Here is a 16,999-nt window from a genome sequence, read left to right as displayed (position 1 = left end):
TGGGATTGATTTGCACTTTTCACACCAAAGTACGTTCATCTCTAGGAGACAGAATGCGTCTCCTTTCTCAGCGGTATGATGGCTGCGTGGTCACATGGTGTTTATACTTGCGTACTATTGTTTGTACAGATGAACGCGGTACCTTCAGGCATTTGGAAATTGCTCCCAAGGATGAACCAGACTTGTGGAGGTCTATAATTTTTTTTCTGAGGTCTTGGCTGATTTCTTTGATTTTCCCATGTCAAGCAAAGAAGCACTGAGTTTGAAGGTAGGCCTTGAAATACATCCAGAGGTACACCTCCAATTGACTCAAATTATTTCAATTAGCCTATCAGAAGCTTCTAAAGCCAGTACGTTATTTTCTGGAATTTTCTAAGCTGTTTAAAGGCACAGTCAACTTAGTGTATATAAACTTCTGACCCACTGGAATTGTGATACAGTGAATTATAAGTAAAATAATCTGTCTGTAAACAATTGTTGGAAAAATGACTTGTGTCATGCACTAAGTAGATGTCCTAACCGACTTGCCAAAACTATAGTTTGTTAACAAGAAATTTGTGGAATGGTTGAAAAACTAGTTTTAATGACTCCAACCTAAATGTATGTACATTTCCGACTTCAGCTGTATATAGAGAGAGACAGAAACAGAGAGAGAGAGAGACATTACAGTAGTATTTCCATTCACCATTTAAATACAATATGGTGTACAATTATGGTCTAGATCAGTGGTTCCCAAACTTTTAGTCTCGTACCCCTTCAAACATTCAAGCTCCAGCTGCGTACCAGGGTCAGCCCACTCTCAAATGTTATTTTTTGCCATCATTGTAAGCCTGCCACACACACACTATACGATACATTTATTAAACACAACCCTATCCAGAAATCTGCCAGTGACTTCTGATTAAATTCAATTTTCACAGAACCACTTTTTGCAATTTCGATGAGGCTCTCTTATTGAGATATCAGTAAGTGGACTGGAGGCAGGGCACAAAAGGGATAACGAATCCAGTTGTTTGTGTCGTCCGTTTCGGAAAAGTACCTGCGTAATTGTGCACCCAGCTCACTCAGGGGCTTCGCTATATCACATTTGACATTGTCCGTAAGCTTGAGTTCATTTGCACACAAAAAAATCATACAATGATGGAAATACCTGTTTGTTGTCCTTGTTAATGCAGACAGAAAAGAGCTCCATCTTCTTAATCATAGCCTAAATTTTGTCCCGCACATTGAATATACAGTGCCTTGCGAAAGTATTCGGCCCCCTTGAACTTGGCGACCTTTTGCCACATTTCAGGCTTCAAACATAAAGATATAAAACTGTATTTTTTTGTGAAGAATCAACAACAAGTGGGACACAATCATGAAGTGGAACGACATTTATTGGATATTTCAAACTTTTTAACAAATCAAAAACTGAAAAATTGGGCGTGCAAAATTATTCAGCCCCCTTAAGTTAATACTTTGTAGCGCCACCTTTTGCTGTGATTACAGCTGTAAGTCGCTTGGGGTATGTCTCTATCAGTTTTGCACATCGAGAGACTGACATTTTTTCCCATCCCTCCTTGCAAAACAGCTCGAGCTTGAAGCCTGAAATGTGGCAAAAGGTCGCAAAGTTCAAGGGGGCCGAATACTTTCGCAAGGCACTGTAGTCCCTGTAATCCTAGATTCAGATCATTCAAGCGAGAAAAAATAGTGTGAGTATCATCATGCAGGTGGTCAGACAAGTGGCTTATTTTTCCAATGGTCATGTTTCATTTCTAAATGTCTGCGCAAGAGTGAAGGTTTCCCGTGAGAGAGTAGCGCTTAATGTGATTGGATGTCAATTATTTGAATAGGTTACCTGTATTTGACATTGTGTTGTTATTTCGCTGAACACTAGATGGTTTAACTTTATTTTTGGCAGTGAGACGAGGCTACTCAGGTGAGAAAAATCCTCACCCAAATGTATAGCCCAGTTGGAAAATATAAATGTACTGTTTGAAAATGTGAATCACATTTTTATTTGGCGTACCCCCGAAGGCATTGCACCCTGAGGGTACCTGGTCTAGATGGTTTCTGCTAAGGATACTTGTATTGTCATTAATTTCAGAAACATTTATTCTAAGACTTGAATATAGAAATTATATGTAATTTCTCCTGTGTGCAGTTCCACTACCAGCGAATCGGATGGTAGCATTATAATGTATATATTCTATATAGAACCAGTGGCCATTTTAGCATCTAAATCTTGGTGGGGCAAAACAAATAATTGTGGGATGCATGCCAGCAAAGCCACTACACAACACAACACTAAACAATACTTTAATTGCACTATAACGGTGAAAAATAGTGCCCACAAACTGTTAGGGCCTACATACAGTGCCTTGCGAAAGTATTCGGCCCCCTTGAACTTTGCGACCTTTTGCCACATTTCAGGCTTCAAACATAAAGATATAAAACTGTATTATTTTGTGAAGAATCAACAACAAGTGGGACACAATCATGAAGTGGAACGACATTTATTGGATATTTCAAACTTTTTTAACAAATCAAAAACTGAAAAATTGGGCGTGCAAAATTATTCAGCCCCTTTACTTTCAGTGCAGCAAACTCTCTCCAGAAGTTCAGTGAGGATCTCTGAATGATCCAATGTTGACCTAAATGACTAATGATGATAAATACAATCCACCTGTGTGTAATCAAGCCTCTGTATAAATGCACCTGCACTGTGATAGTCTCAGAGGTCCGTTAAAAGCGCAGAGAGCATCATGAAGAACAAGGAACACACCAGGCAGGTCCGAGATACTGTTGTGAAGAAGTTTAAAGCCGGATTTGGATACAAAAAGATTTCCCAAGCTTTAAACATCCCAAGGAGCACTGTACAAGCGATAACATTGAAATGGAAGGAGTATCAGACCACTGCAAATCTACCAAGACCTGGCCGTCCCTCTAAACTTTCAGCTCATACAAGGAGAAGACTGATCAGAGATGCAGCCAAGAGGCCCATGATCACTCTGGATGAACTGCAGAGATCTACAGCTGAGGTGGGAGACTGTCCATAGGACAACAATCAGTCGTATATTGCACAAATCTGGCCTTTATGGAAGAGTGGCAAGAATAAAGCCATTTCTTAGAGATATCCATAAAAAGTGTCGTTTAAAGTTTGCCACAAGCCACCTGGGAGACACACCAAACATGTGGAAGAAGGTGCTCTGGTCAGATGAAACCAAAATTGAACTTTTTGGCAACAATGCAAGACGTTATGTTTGGCATAAAAGCAACACAGCTCATCACCCTGAACACACCATCCCCACTGTCAAACATGGTGGTGGCAGCATCATGGTTTGGGCCTGATTTTCTTCAGCAGGGACAGGGAAGATGGTTAAAATTGATGGGAAGATGGATGGAGCCAAATACAGGACCATTCTGGAAGAAAACCTGATGGAGTCTGCAAAAGACCTGAGACTGGGACGGAGATTTGTCTTCCAACAAGACAATGATCCAAAACATAAAGCAAAATCTACAATGGAATGGTTCAAAAATAAACATATCCAGGTGTGAGAATGGCCAAGTCAAAGTCCAGACCTGAATCCAATCGAGAATCTGTGGAAAGAACTGAAAACTGCTGTTCACAAATGCTCTCCATCCAACCTCACTGAGCTCGAGCTGTTTTGCAAGGAGGAATGGGAAAAAAAATCAGTCTCTCGATGTGCAAAACTGATAGAGACATACCCCAAGTGACTTACAGCTGTAATCGCAGCAAAAGGTGGCGCTACAAAGTATTAACTTAAGGGGGCTGAATAATTTTGCACGCCCAATTTTTCAGTTTTTGATTTGTTAAAAAAGTTTGAAATATCCAATAAATGTCGTTCCACTTCATGATTGTGTCCCACTTGTTGTTGATTCTTCACAAAAAAATACAGTTTTATATCTTTATGTTTGAAGCCTGAAATGTGGCAAAAGGTCGCAAAGTTCAAGGGGGCCGAATACTTTCGCAAGGCACTGTAAATCTGTCCCAACAGCAGAGTCCTAACAGTAGAGTCCAACACCTTACCATTGCTAAATCTGGCAATCAGCGGAGCCTTGTCTGGCAGCCAAACAGTTAATTCAGCCTCATTTACTGCCTTTAAAAAAACATAGCTGATACTTGTTGTTTCTGTTGACAATTGAGATGTACAAATTATGGCATAAGGTGACAACAAGCGGCTAAGAGGCAATCCGTAATTTCGATTAAGACATTAATGAGCGAGCTAGGATGGATGTAGTCAATATAACTATTTGTTCAGCACTTTTGAAATGTACAGCAACGGAATTCAGGACATGGACCTTTCTTACAGTGTTCTCCCTGTACACCAAGTCAGAACCGTAGGATAAATAAATGGGGCTATATAAACAGACAATGAAAGCTCTTAGAATATTCAATGATTACATTTCTCTTAAACAGGTTATAGGCTATTTTTGCACCACTAAGTTCGAACAGTAGGCGAAATTAGGAGGTGAAAATAGACCAAATTATTAGGGTGAGACACATTGAACGCCGTTTGGGTCTTTGCGTGTCAAAAAGATACACGTCATAAAACACTATTTGACTCGTTAAATAAGCGTTTAATGTGACATGTCAAATAACACAATTCTATTATAGAATGTTGAGTCTGCTGAATTTACACGTGCAAGCCAAGCACCACAACTACTAACGTTTGTCACGTTCGTTGTATGGATGAGACCAAGGCGCAGCGTGATGTGAATACATTCTTCTATTAACGAAGAAATACTAAACAAACTATACAAAACAACTAAACGAACGTGACGCTATATATAAACAAGTGCAGACACAGGCAACTAACCACAGACAATAACCCACGAAATACCCAAGGAATATGGCTGCCTAAATATGGTTCCCAATCAGAGACAACGATAAACAGCTGCCTCTAATTGAGAACCAATCTAGGCAACCATAGACATACATTACACCTAGACTAGTAAACACCCATAGACATACAAAACCCCTAGACAGGGGGACTCTGGCGGATCCGGACTGGAGGGAGACTCTGGCGGATCTGGACTGGAGGGAGACTCTTGTGGATCCGGACGAGCTAAGCGTCAGTATAGAGACAAAGTAGAGTTGCAATTCAACGGCTCAGACACAAGAGGTATGTGCAGGGTCTACACTCAATCACCGATTACAAAAAGAAAACCAGCCCCGTCCAGGCCCGTCTGAAGTTTGCTAGAGAGCATTTGGATGATCCAGAAGAAGATTGGTAGAATGTCATATGGTCAGATGAAACCAAAATATAACTTTTTGGTAAAAACTCAACTCGTCGTGTTTGGAGGACAAAGAATGCTGAGTTGCATGGAAAGAACACCATACCTACTGTGAAGCATGGGGGTGGAAACATCATGCTTTGGGGCTGTTTTTCTGCAAAGGGACCAGGACGACTGATCCGTGTAAAGGAAAGAATGAATGGGGCCATGTATCGTGAGATTTTGAGTGAAAACCTCCTTCCATCAGCAAGGGCATTGAAGATGAAACGTGGCTGGGTCTTTCAGCATGACAATGATCCCAAACACACTGCCCGGGCAATGAAGGAGTGGCTTCGTAAGAAGCATTTCAAGGTCCTGGAGTGGCCTAGCCAGTCTCCAGATCTCAACCCCATAGAAAATCTTTGGAGGGAGTTGAAAGTCCGTGTTGCCCAGCAACAGCCCCAAAACATCACTGCTCTAGAGGAGATATGCATGGAGGAATGGGCCAAAATACCAGCAACAGTGTGTGAAAACCTTGTGAAGACTTACAGAAAACGTTTGACCTCTGTCATTGCCAACGAAGGGTATATAACAAAGTATTGAGATAAACTTTTGTTATTGACCAAATACTTATTTTCCACCATAATTTGCAAATGAATTCATTAAAAATCCTACAATGTGATTTTCTGGATTTTTTTTCTCATTTTGTCTATCATAGTTGAAGTGTACCTATGATGAAAATTACAGGCCTCTCTCATCTTTTTAAGTGGGAGAACTTGCACAATTGGTGGCTGACTAAATACTTTTTTGCCCCACTGTAGGCATATGGATATACTGTACTCTATATCATCTACTGCATCTTTATGTAATACATGTATCACTAGCCACTTTAAACTATGCCACTTTGTTTACATACCCTACATTACTCATCTCATATGTATATACTGTACTCGATACCATCTACTGCATCTTGCCTATGCCGTTCTGTACCATCACTCATTCATATATCTTTATGTACATTCTTTATCCCTTTACACTTGTGTGTATAAGGTAGTAGTTGTGGATTTGATAGGTTAGATTACTCGTTGGTTATTACTGCATTATCGGAACTAGAAGCACAAGAATTTCGCTACACTCGCATTAACATCTGCTAACCATGTGTATGTGACAAATACAATTTGATTTGATTTGATTTATAATTTCTCTTCATTATTTTTCTTCTTCATATGACAAGGATTAAAAAGGATTTGCCAGTAGATTGTCGACAAGTGATGATGACTGCTAGCTAAGACTTTGAAAGGAAGTTGTTGACAGTCCAATCAAAGCTACTGTAGATATAACGTGATTTGATGTCATTCTATCTGTTGCCAATGACCTTGAGCCTTCTTGGATGGGCACTTCAAATATAACTCTATGGCAGAACCCAAGGGGCTAAAATTTTCGAGCTCTAACCTTAGAATTGGGGATGACGTACTGTCCCATGAGTGACAAAACACTGAGCCAATCAGGCGCAATGCTCTGTATTTTCTGCTGGCTAGCCCCACCACCACAGAAAGCACTGAGCTAGGCTGAAACGTCTGCATTTTGGAGCTGCCTTACTCAAGAAAACAAAAAAGAGACCATGTTTGTATGCGGCTTTATTAAGTCAGTGATTTTTTTAAACATTGTTTGCAAACTGATATGTGACAGGTATTAATGCCTAAATAAAAAGCAAAACAGGCTCTCTATTTTCCCCAACTTCCCTGAATGACAGGTTGCCACTGTATAGAACAAAGATAAATAGATGAGGAAATAGTGAGACCAAAGGACAACAAATTGCTAGGTGGGATACATGCTTTAGGAGTGAAAAGGAGTGAGGAAGGGAGGTAGAGATGGAGGAAGAGGGCGGGAAGGGGACAGGGCGCAATAATGAGGGGCGCTGAGGCAGTGAAGTCAGATACAATTTCTTTGACCTGATTTGTTAGTTTGTTTTAGTTTAACTTTGTGAAAATATGTATATTTAGATTTATATTACGTTATTATAGTTCAATTTTTAGACAGTGGGAGGCTAGGAGACATTTGTGTTGTATCGTCTTTTTTGTCATGCCACTTCCTGCCACTGGGGGAAGTAATAGATAAGGTGATGAATCAGGTTATTGGTTAGGTCAGATTTCAATTTTAAAGTCAATCTTTGTGTGACTTGGATTTAAAAGGAAAAACGCTGTGACAGGTGCAAAAATATGGTGGAGGGAAACTCTATCCAATGCTTTTTAACTTCAGCAGTCACTGATTATTTGGACAGATAAGGAATTGGCAGGTGTTAGCATCTTTAGAATTTCAGAAGGGGAGGGGACATTCCGCCTATAGACATGCCCGTAACGTGCAGAGATGGAGGGTGGAGGTCCTCGTTCCAGTTCCACTCCTCGTTCTAGCATCTCTTCATCGCTTCTCTTAATATGTATGGACCCAGGACTTAATTGAGCAGCTGACCAGTTACACAAGGCTGTAGTTCTGAGTTACCTGAGACTAGCGTAGCATTTAGCTGGCAGAACATAATTCATGATGGTTTTTATTTGAGAGTCACAGATAATATTTTCAGTATAGTTTTAGTTTTTCAAACGGGTTTGTTAATTATTTTATTTTGTTTTACAACATATTTTTTTATGATTAGGTTTTTGTTTCAGTTTTAGTTGACTATAATAACCTTGACAGACACACACACACACACACACACTGACACAACGCCTTTGTTCAGAGGAATTAATTCAGTGTTCAAGGGTTCAAATGATAACAGATAACACACTGTCCTGCTTTTCTTCCTTTCTCTCTCTATTTTCTCTTTTCTTTCTATCTTTTTCCACCCATCTGTGTTTTATCAGTGACCTTGTCCGTAGAGCCACCAGGTATATTAAAACATTTATAGCCAGCAGCCTGGGAGAGTCCTGAGGGGCAAGTAGAGGTTTATAGGCCTAAAGCAGTCCACACACACACACACACACACACACACACACACACACACACACACACACACACAGAGACACAGAGACGCAGACATAGACAAACAGACACACAGACACGCACACACGGCAAACACAGACGCACACACACACACATACTGTACCAGCATACGAGCATGAGCACTTGGACACAACAAGGGCCCTCCTCTCACCTCCTCCCCTCTTTCACCTTACCCCTCCTCTCTCTCTCTGCACCTCTCTCTCTCTCTTTCTGTAAAGGTTATAGTAGCTCCGTGAATAAGCTGTAGATTTATTAACCTGCCAACTCCCAGCAATCACTGTGACCGGGCACACACACACACTCACAAACACTATGGTAATGAAACCAAAGCAACACTGTGATAGTATGGGGGCCCTATACAACAGCTGAAGGTTATTGATGAGGTACCCGGCTGGTAAAACACACACAGACACATAGCTGATGAACACTATGATAATGATGATAGTTTATCCTGTGAATATTGACTAAACTAAACATACTCACACACTCCACACAGCTCTCCTCACTCCATCTCTCTCCTTTTTCTCACACCTAAAAACTCAGTGGCAGGGAGCCTCCTCACCCCTTCTCCACCTCCCCCTCCCTGTATGTGTACTCCCCCTCCTTGCCACCCCTTAACATTCCTCCTCCCCTCTCTCCCCCTCCATGGGTGTGTACTCCCCCTACACCCCTCCTCCTCTTCTCCCCCCTCCTCTTCTCTTCACCCCTCTCCTCTTCTCCTCACCCCTCCTCTTCTCTTCACCCCTCTCCTCTTCTTCTCCCCGCTGTCTATCCACCCCTCCTCCTCTTCACCCCTCTCCTCTTCTCTTCACCCCTCCTCCTCTTCACCCCTCTCCTCTTCCCTCCTCTCCTCTTCTCTTTGCCCCTCTACTCTTCTCCTCACCCCTGCTCCTCTTCTCCCACCCCTCCTCTTCTCTTCACCCCTCTCCTCTTCTCCTCCCCTTCACCCCTCCCCTCTCCTCTTCTCTTCACCCCTCTCCTCTCCCCCCCGTCTCCTCTTCTCCTCCCCGCTGTCTACCCACCCCTCCTCCTCTTCACCCCTCTCCTCTTCTCTTCACCCCTCTCCTCTTCTCGTCACCCCTCCTCCTCCTCACCCCTCTCCTCTTCTCTTCACCCCTCTCCTCTTCTCCTAAACCCTCCTCCTCTTCACTCCTCTCCTCTTCTCCTCCGCAGCCTACCCACCCTCCTCCTCTTCGCCCTTTTCCTCTTCGCCCCTCTCCTCTTCTCCTCCCCCAGCCTACCCACCCTCCTCCTCTTCGCCCCTCTCCTCTTCTCCTCCCCAGCCTACCCACCCTCCTCCTCTTCGCCCTTTTCCTCTTCGCCCCTCTCCTCTTCTCCTCCCCCAGCCTACCCACCCTCCTCCTCTTCGCCCCTCTCCTCTTCTCCTCCTCCAGCCTACCCACCCTCCTCCTCTTCGCCCCTCTCCTCTTCTCCTCCCCAGCCTACCCACCCTCCTCCTCTTCACCCCTCTCCTCTTCTCCTCCCCATCCTACCCACCCTCCTCCTCTTCACCCCTCTCCTCTCCTCCTCCCCAGCCTACCCACCCTCCTCCACTTCACCCTCCTTCTCTTCGCCCCTCTCCTCTTCTCCTCCCCCAGCCTACCCACCCTCCTCCTCTTCGCCCCTCTCCTCTTCTCCTCCCCCACCCTCCTCCTCTTCGCCCCCTCCTCTCCTCCTCCCCAGCCTACCCACCCTCCTCCTCTTCACCCCTCTCCTCTTCTCCTCCCCATCCTACCCACCCTCCTCCTCTTCGCCCCTCTCCTCTTCTCCTCCCCCAGCCTACCCACCCTCCCTCACTTCACCCCTCTCCTCTTCCCCCAGCCTACCCACCCTCCTCCTCTTTGCCCCTCTCCTCTTCTCCTCCCCCAGCCTACCCACCCTCCTCCTCTTCACCCCTCTCCTCTCCTCCTCCCCCAGCCTACCCACCCTCCTCCTCTTCGCCCCTCTCCTCTTCTCCTCCCCAGCCTACCCACCCTCCTTCTCTTCACCCCTCTCCTCTCCTCCTCCCCCAGCCTACCCACCCTCACTCTCTTCACCCCTCTCCTATTCTCTTCCCCCAGCCTACCCACCCTCCTCCTCTTCGCCCCTCTCCTCTCCTCCTCCCCAGCCTACCCACCCTCCTCCTCTTCACCCCTCTCCTCTCCTCCTCCCCAGCCTACCCACCCTCCTCCTCTTCACCCCTCTCCTCTCCTCCTCCCCCAGCCTACCCACCCTCCTCCTCTTCGCCCCTCTCCTCTCCTCCTCCCCAGCCTACCCACCCTCCTCCTCTTCACCCCTCTCCTCTCCTCCTCCCCAGCCTACCCACCCTCCTCCTCTTCGCCCCTCTCCTCTCCTCCTCCCCCAGCCTACCCACCCTCCTCCTCTTCGCCCAGCCTACCCACCCTCCTCCTCTTCGCCCCTCTCCTCTCCTCTTCCCCCAGCCTACCCACCCTCCTCCTCTTCGCCCAGCCTACCCACCCTCCTCCTCTTCGCCCCTCTCCTCTCCTCCTCCCCAGCCTACCCACCCTCCTCCTCTTCGCCCCTCTCCTCTCCTCCTCCTCCCTGTATATGTATTCAGTTCTCCTCTCCTGATTCAGAGGTGTTGGGTAAAATGCGGAAGAAACATTTCAGTTGAATCAAATCAAAATAAAATGAAATGTATTTATATAGCCCTTCGTACATCAGCTGATATCTCAAAGTGCTGTACAGAAATCCAGCCTAAAACCCCAAACAGCAAGCAATGCAGGTGTTGAAGCACGTTGGCTAGGAAAAACTCCCTAGAAAGGCCAAAACCTAGGAAGAAACCTAACCAGTCCTCTTCTGGCTGTGCCGGGCGGAGATTATAACAGAACATGGCCAAGATGTTCAAATGTTCATAAATGACCAGCATGGTCAAATAATAATAATCACAGTAGTTGTCGAGGGTGTAACAAGTCAGCACCTCAGGAGTAAATGTCAGTTGGATTTTCATAGCCGATCATTAAAAGTATCTCTACCGCTCCTGCTGTCTCTAAAGAGTTGAAAACAGCAGGTCTGGGACAGGTAGCATGTCCGGTAAACAGGTCAGGATTCCATAGCTGCAGGCAGAACAGTTAAAACTGGAGCAGCAGCACGGCCAGGTGGACTGGGGACAGCAAGGAGTCATCATGCCAGGTAGTCCTGAGGCATGACCATGGTCCTAGGGCTCAGGTCCTCCGAGAAAGAGAAAATTAGAGAGAGCATACTTAATGTTCACACAGGACACCGGATAAGACAGCAGAAGTACTCCAGATATAACAGACTGACCCTAGCCCCCCGACACATAAACTACTGCAGCATAAATACTGGAGGCTGAGACAGGAGGGGTCAGGAGACACTGTGGCCCCATCCGATGATACCCCCGGACAGGGCCAAACAGGAAGGATATAACCCCACCCACTTTGCCAAAGCACAGCCCCCACACCACTAGAGGGATATCTTCAACCACCAACTTACAATCCTGAGACAAGGCCGAGTATAGCCCACAAAGTTCTCCGCCATGGCACAACCCAAGGGGGGGCGCCAACACAGACAGGAAGATCACATCAGTGACTCAACCCACTCAAGTGACGCACCCCTCCTAAGGACGGCATGAAAGAGCACCAGTAAGCCAGTGACTCAGCACCTGTAATAGGGTTAGAGGCAGAGAATCCCAGTGGAAAGAGGGGAACCGGCCAGGCAGAGACAGCAAGGGCGGTTCGTTGCTCCAGAGCCTTTGCGTTCACCTTCACACTCCTGGGCCAGACTACACTCAATCATATGACCCACTGAAGAGATGAGTCTTCAGTAAAGATGTAAAGGTTGAGACCAAGTTTGCGTCTCTCACGTGGGTAGGCAGACCATTCCATAAAAATGGAGCTCTATAGGAGAAAGCCATGCCTCCAGCTGTTTGCTTAGAAATTCTAGGGACAATTAGGAGGCCTGCGTCTTGTGACCGTAGCATACGTGTAGGTATGTACGGCAGGACCAAATCAGAGAGATAGGTAGGAGCAAGCCCATGTAATGCTTTGTAGGTTAGCAGTAAAACCTTTAAATCAGCCCTAGCCTTAACAGAAAGCCAGTGTAGGGAGGCTAGCACTGGAATAATATGATCACATTGTTTTGGTTCTAGTCAGGATTCTAGTAGCCGTGTTTAGCACTAACTAAAGTTTATTTAGTGCTTTATTTAGTGCTTTAGCCGTCAGTCAGCCAGGACCTGCCAGAGCAGTCAGCCAGCCAGGAGCTGCCAGAGCCGTCAGCCAGCCAGGAGCTGCCAGAGCCTCCAGCCAGCCAACTGCAGTACAGCGCCCTTAACCACTGCGCCACCCGGGAGGCCCCCTTTTCTAAATTTGGAGGAATGGAAGATTCGATATAGGCCGATATTTTTTTATATTTTCTGGGTCAAGGTTTGGCTTTTTCAAGAGAGGCTTTATTACTGCCACTTTTAGTGAGTTCGGTAGAGAGACGTTTATTATGTTCAACATAGGAGGCACAAGCACAGGAAGCAGCTCTTTCACTAGTTTAGTTGGAATAGGGTCCAGTTTACAGCTGAAGGTTTAGAGGCTATGATTATTTTCATCATAAGAGATATAGTACTAGAACACTTGAGTGTCTCTCTTGATCCTAGGTCCTGGCAGAGTTGTGCAGACTCAGGACAACTGAGCTTTGAAGGAATACGCAGATTTAAAGAGGAGTCCGTAATTTGCTTTCTAATAATCATGATCTTTTCCTCAAAGAAGTTCATGAATTAATTACTGCTGAAGTGAAAGCCATCCTCACTTGGGGAATGCTGCTTTTTAGTTAGCTTTGCGACAGTATCAAAAAGGAATTTCGGATTGTTTTTATTTTCCTCAACTAAGTTAGAAAAATAGGATGATCGAGCAGCAGTAAGGGCTCTTCGGTACTGCACGGTACTGTCTTTCCAAGCTAGTCGGAAGACTTCCAGTTTGGTGTGGCGCCATTTCCGTTCCAATTTTCTGGAAGCTTGCTTCAGAGCTTGGGTATTTTCTGTATACCAGGGAGCTAGTTTCTTATGAGAAATGTTTTTAGTTTTTAGGGGTGCAACTGCATCTAGGGTATTGCGCAAGGTTACATTGAGTTCCTCAGTTAGGTGGTTAACTGATTTTTGCCTTCTGATGTCCTTGGGTAGGCAGAGGGAGTCTGGAAGGGCATCAAGGAATCTTTGTGTTGTCTGTGAATTCATAGCATGACTTTTGATGCTCCTTGGTTGGGGTCTCAGCAGATTATTTGTTGCAATTGCAAACGTGATAAAATGGTGGGCAGATAGTCCGGGATTATGAGGAAAAACATTAAGATCCACAACATTTATTCCATGGGACAAAACTAGGTCCAGAGTATGACTGTGACAGTGAGTAGGTCCAGAAACATGTTGGACAAAACCCACTGAGTCGATGATGGCTCCGAAAGCCTTTTGGAGTGGGTCTGTGGACTTTTCCATGTGAATATTAAAGTCCCCAAAAATGAGAATATTATCTGCTATGACTACAAGGTCCGATAGGAATTCAGGGAGCTCAATGAGGAACGCTGTATATGGCCCAAGAGGCCTGTAAACAGTAGCTATAAAAAGTGATTTAGTAGGCTGCATAGAGTTCATGACTAGAAGCTCAAAAGACGAAAACATCTTTTTTTTTTTTGTAAATTGAAATTTGCTATCGTAAATGTTAGCAACACCTCCGCCTTTGCGGGATGCAAATGTATTCAGTTGTGCAACTGTTGTGTGTGTACCCTGTCCCGGAGGGGTTGGTTCATAGTGAGGTCAACCTCCAGTTAAACCATCTAGATTAATATTTCACCAGAATATTTAATCACATCCATGTCTTCCCCGTGTCACACTCTCTTCTAATTACCCCTCTATCTCTCTCTCTCTCTCTCTCTCTCTCTCTCTCTCTTCCTCCTTGTCCCTCTATCTTTCCCCCCTCTTTTCCATTGTCATCTCTCCTTTGTCACCGTGTTGATCATACACTCTCTGGGTTGATTCCAGGCTGTATCACAACTGGCCGTGATTGGGAGTCCCATAGAGCAGAGCACAATTGGCCCAGCATCGTCCTGGTTAGGGTTTGGCCATGGTAGGCCGTCATTGTAAATAATAATTTGTTTTTAATTAACTTGCCTAGTTAAAAAAAGGTTAAATAAATAAAATAAAACATGCAACATGTCGACAGATTGTCCCTAAACTAATTTGGAACAAAAAAAATCATTTGAATTCAAATCCAACTTAAATACAATACAGAGTTGAATTTTTTTTTTTTTTAAACGAGTTTAATATATTTGATAAGTAGACAATACTATCATAGTATTTATAAGGAAACTTCCTGTTGATTATCTGGTTTGATACAGTATATAGCGTGAATTAATGAACCACAGTGGTCTGCTTCCTGTTTGTCAAAACCGCAGCACCTCTCTACCAATACCTTCTGATGTCTTCCATCTGATCTCCTTCAGTAGGTTACACACACACACACACACACACACCACGGCAGAGTGCACATGATGCTTTTCAGTAGTAGTCTCAGTCAGTGAACTCTGTCTGACCTGACTGATAACTGGTTTCACCCAGCTACGACCTTACACACTCTAGTCTCACCATCACACCCCTGTAGAGTAAGACACACAGAGGCAGACACACACACACACACACAGAGGCACACTCACACACACACACACTTTGCACGCTGTTGTGATCTCCAGTCCAGTTAACTGGTGTCGGGAGTTGCATCACACTAGACAGTATTCATCTCTTTTTAATCACAGACGGAGACTGTGAAAGAAAGACAGAAAGAAAAAAAAGAGACAAAGAGAAGAGATGAGAGGAGAGATGGTACAGATCTAAGCAGCCATAAAGCCAGTCAGCTGAGATGTCCTGTCAGTATGAAGGAATGTGTCTTTAGAAATGATGATGAAACACCTCAAAAATCTCTCTCTCTCTCTCTGCCATGTTTTAGAGAAGAGATATTGAAGGAGGGTTTAACAAAGAGACTAAAAGAGAAGGACGAGGGTTGACAGAGGGGAGGGGAAGGGAGAGGGAAGTACTGTAGGGTGTGTGTGTGTGTGTGTGTGTGTGTGTGTGTGTGTGTGTGTGTGTGTGTGTGTGTGTAATGGCTGTGTGTGTTGTCAGGCCGATGAGACGCTCTCCATTAACAGCTCTGATTTTCTCTACATTTCCAGTGAATATGTTTAATTAATAATGAAAAGCTCAATCTCCAAACCGCACACATGAACACACACACACGCATGTGCACCACACACAAATGCACACACACTTACACAGGGAAAGAGAGAGACAAAGGGAAAGACAGAAAGGTTAAGAGGGAGAGGAAAAGAAGGGCGAAAGTGGTTAAGGAACGGGAGAATAGAGGGATAAATAGAAAGGTAATTAGAAATAGGTAGAAAACAAGAGACGGGGGGTGACAGGAATGGAGAGATTAAAAGAAGGCAGGAAAAGAGAAAAGGAGCAATGGAAGGAATGACAGATAAAGGTTAAGAAGGATTTATGTCATAAATGTTCCTTATTCCCTCCATCCAGTCTTGATAGTGGTCTTACCACTTCGTGACGTAACCTAGGTTACCAAACAGTGTAGTTTGACAGCAGGATACAACTATCTCTTGGCACACACACACACACACACACACACACAGAGTCCCCGGGTTCCAGTTAATGTAGCGTCAGTGTGATTTCTTGGTGGGAAATGTAACGACACTATCATTCCCAGGTTGTGTGTGTGTGTGTATTCTGTTATCATTCCCAGGTTGTGTGTGTGTGTGTGTGTATTCTGTTATCATTCCCAAACTCATCATACCCAGGTAATTTCCGGCTCTAACTCCTGCAACGGTGCTTAACTTAACACATACAATCATGCGTACACACACACACGCATGTGCCCCCACATGCGCATGCCACACACACACACACACACACGTTTAGTAATGGCCCTAGGGTGCCATCTAGTGTCTAAACTGTGTGTGTGTGACGGGGGAAAATACATCTCATGTCTAATCTGACTCATATTCTCACTGTGAGCTGTGGAGGAGAGGGGGAAGGAGATATACAGAGAGAGAAAGAGAATGTGACTTTGGGGTAAATGAACAGGGAAGGGGAAGAGAGGTGGGGGTATGATAAAGGGAAGGGTGGGGAGGGAGAGAGAGAGAGAAAGAGAATGTGACTTAGGGGTAAATGAACAGGGAAGGGGAAGAGAGGTGGGGGTATGATAAAGGGAAGGGTGGGGAGGGAGAGAATGTGACTTAGGGGTAAATGAACAGGGAAGGGGAAGAGAGGTGGGGGTATGATAAAGGGAAGGGTGGGGGGGGAGAGAGAATGTGACTTAGGGGTAAATGAACAGGGAAGGGGAAGAGAGGTGGGGTTATGATAAAGGGAAGGGTGGGGAGGGAGAGAGAGAATGTGACTTAGGGGTAAATGAACAGGGAAGGGGAAGAGAGGTGGGGTTATGATAAAGGGAAGGGTGGGGAGGGAGAGAGAGGTTATGAAAAAGGGAACAGTGGGAAGAAGGAGGGAGAGAGATTTTAGGGTCTACTGCACTAAAAGCATATGGAAACACGGTGCCAAACTCATTATCCACACACAGTGTACACACTTCCCTTGACTAAGCAGAACTGACCCTTCAATACAGCCAACCACTTACCGAAATGTGTGCGCGCGAGCATGTGTCTGTGTGTGTGTTTGTGTGCGTACGTGCGTGTGTGTGTGCGCATGTTATCAGTAGTGTAAAGGATGGGTGGTAATTGAATAATGACAGTACAGATCCTGATGGATCACCTGTCACTACTCCGT

This window comes from Oncorhynchus mykiss, chromosome 18 (genome assembly GCF_013265735.2).
Source record: "Oncorhynchus mykiss isolate Arlee chromosome 18, USDA_OmykA_1.1, whole genome shotgun sequence".
Taxonomy (NCBI): Eukaryota; Metazoa; Chordata; class Actinopteri; order Salmoniformes; family Salmonidae; genus Oncorhynchus; species Oncorhynchus mykiss.
The sequence above is the reverse complement of the archived record's forward strand: the minus strand, read 5'-3'. Positions refer to the sequence as shown.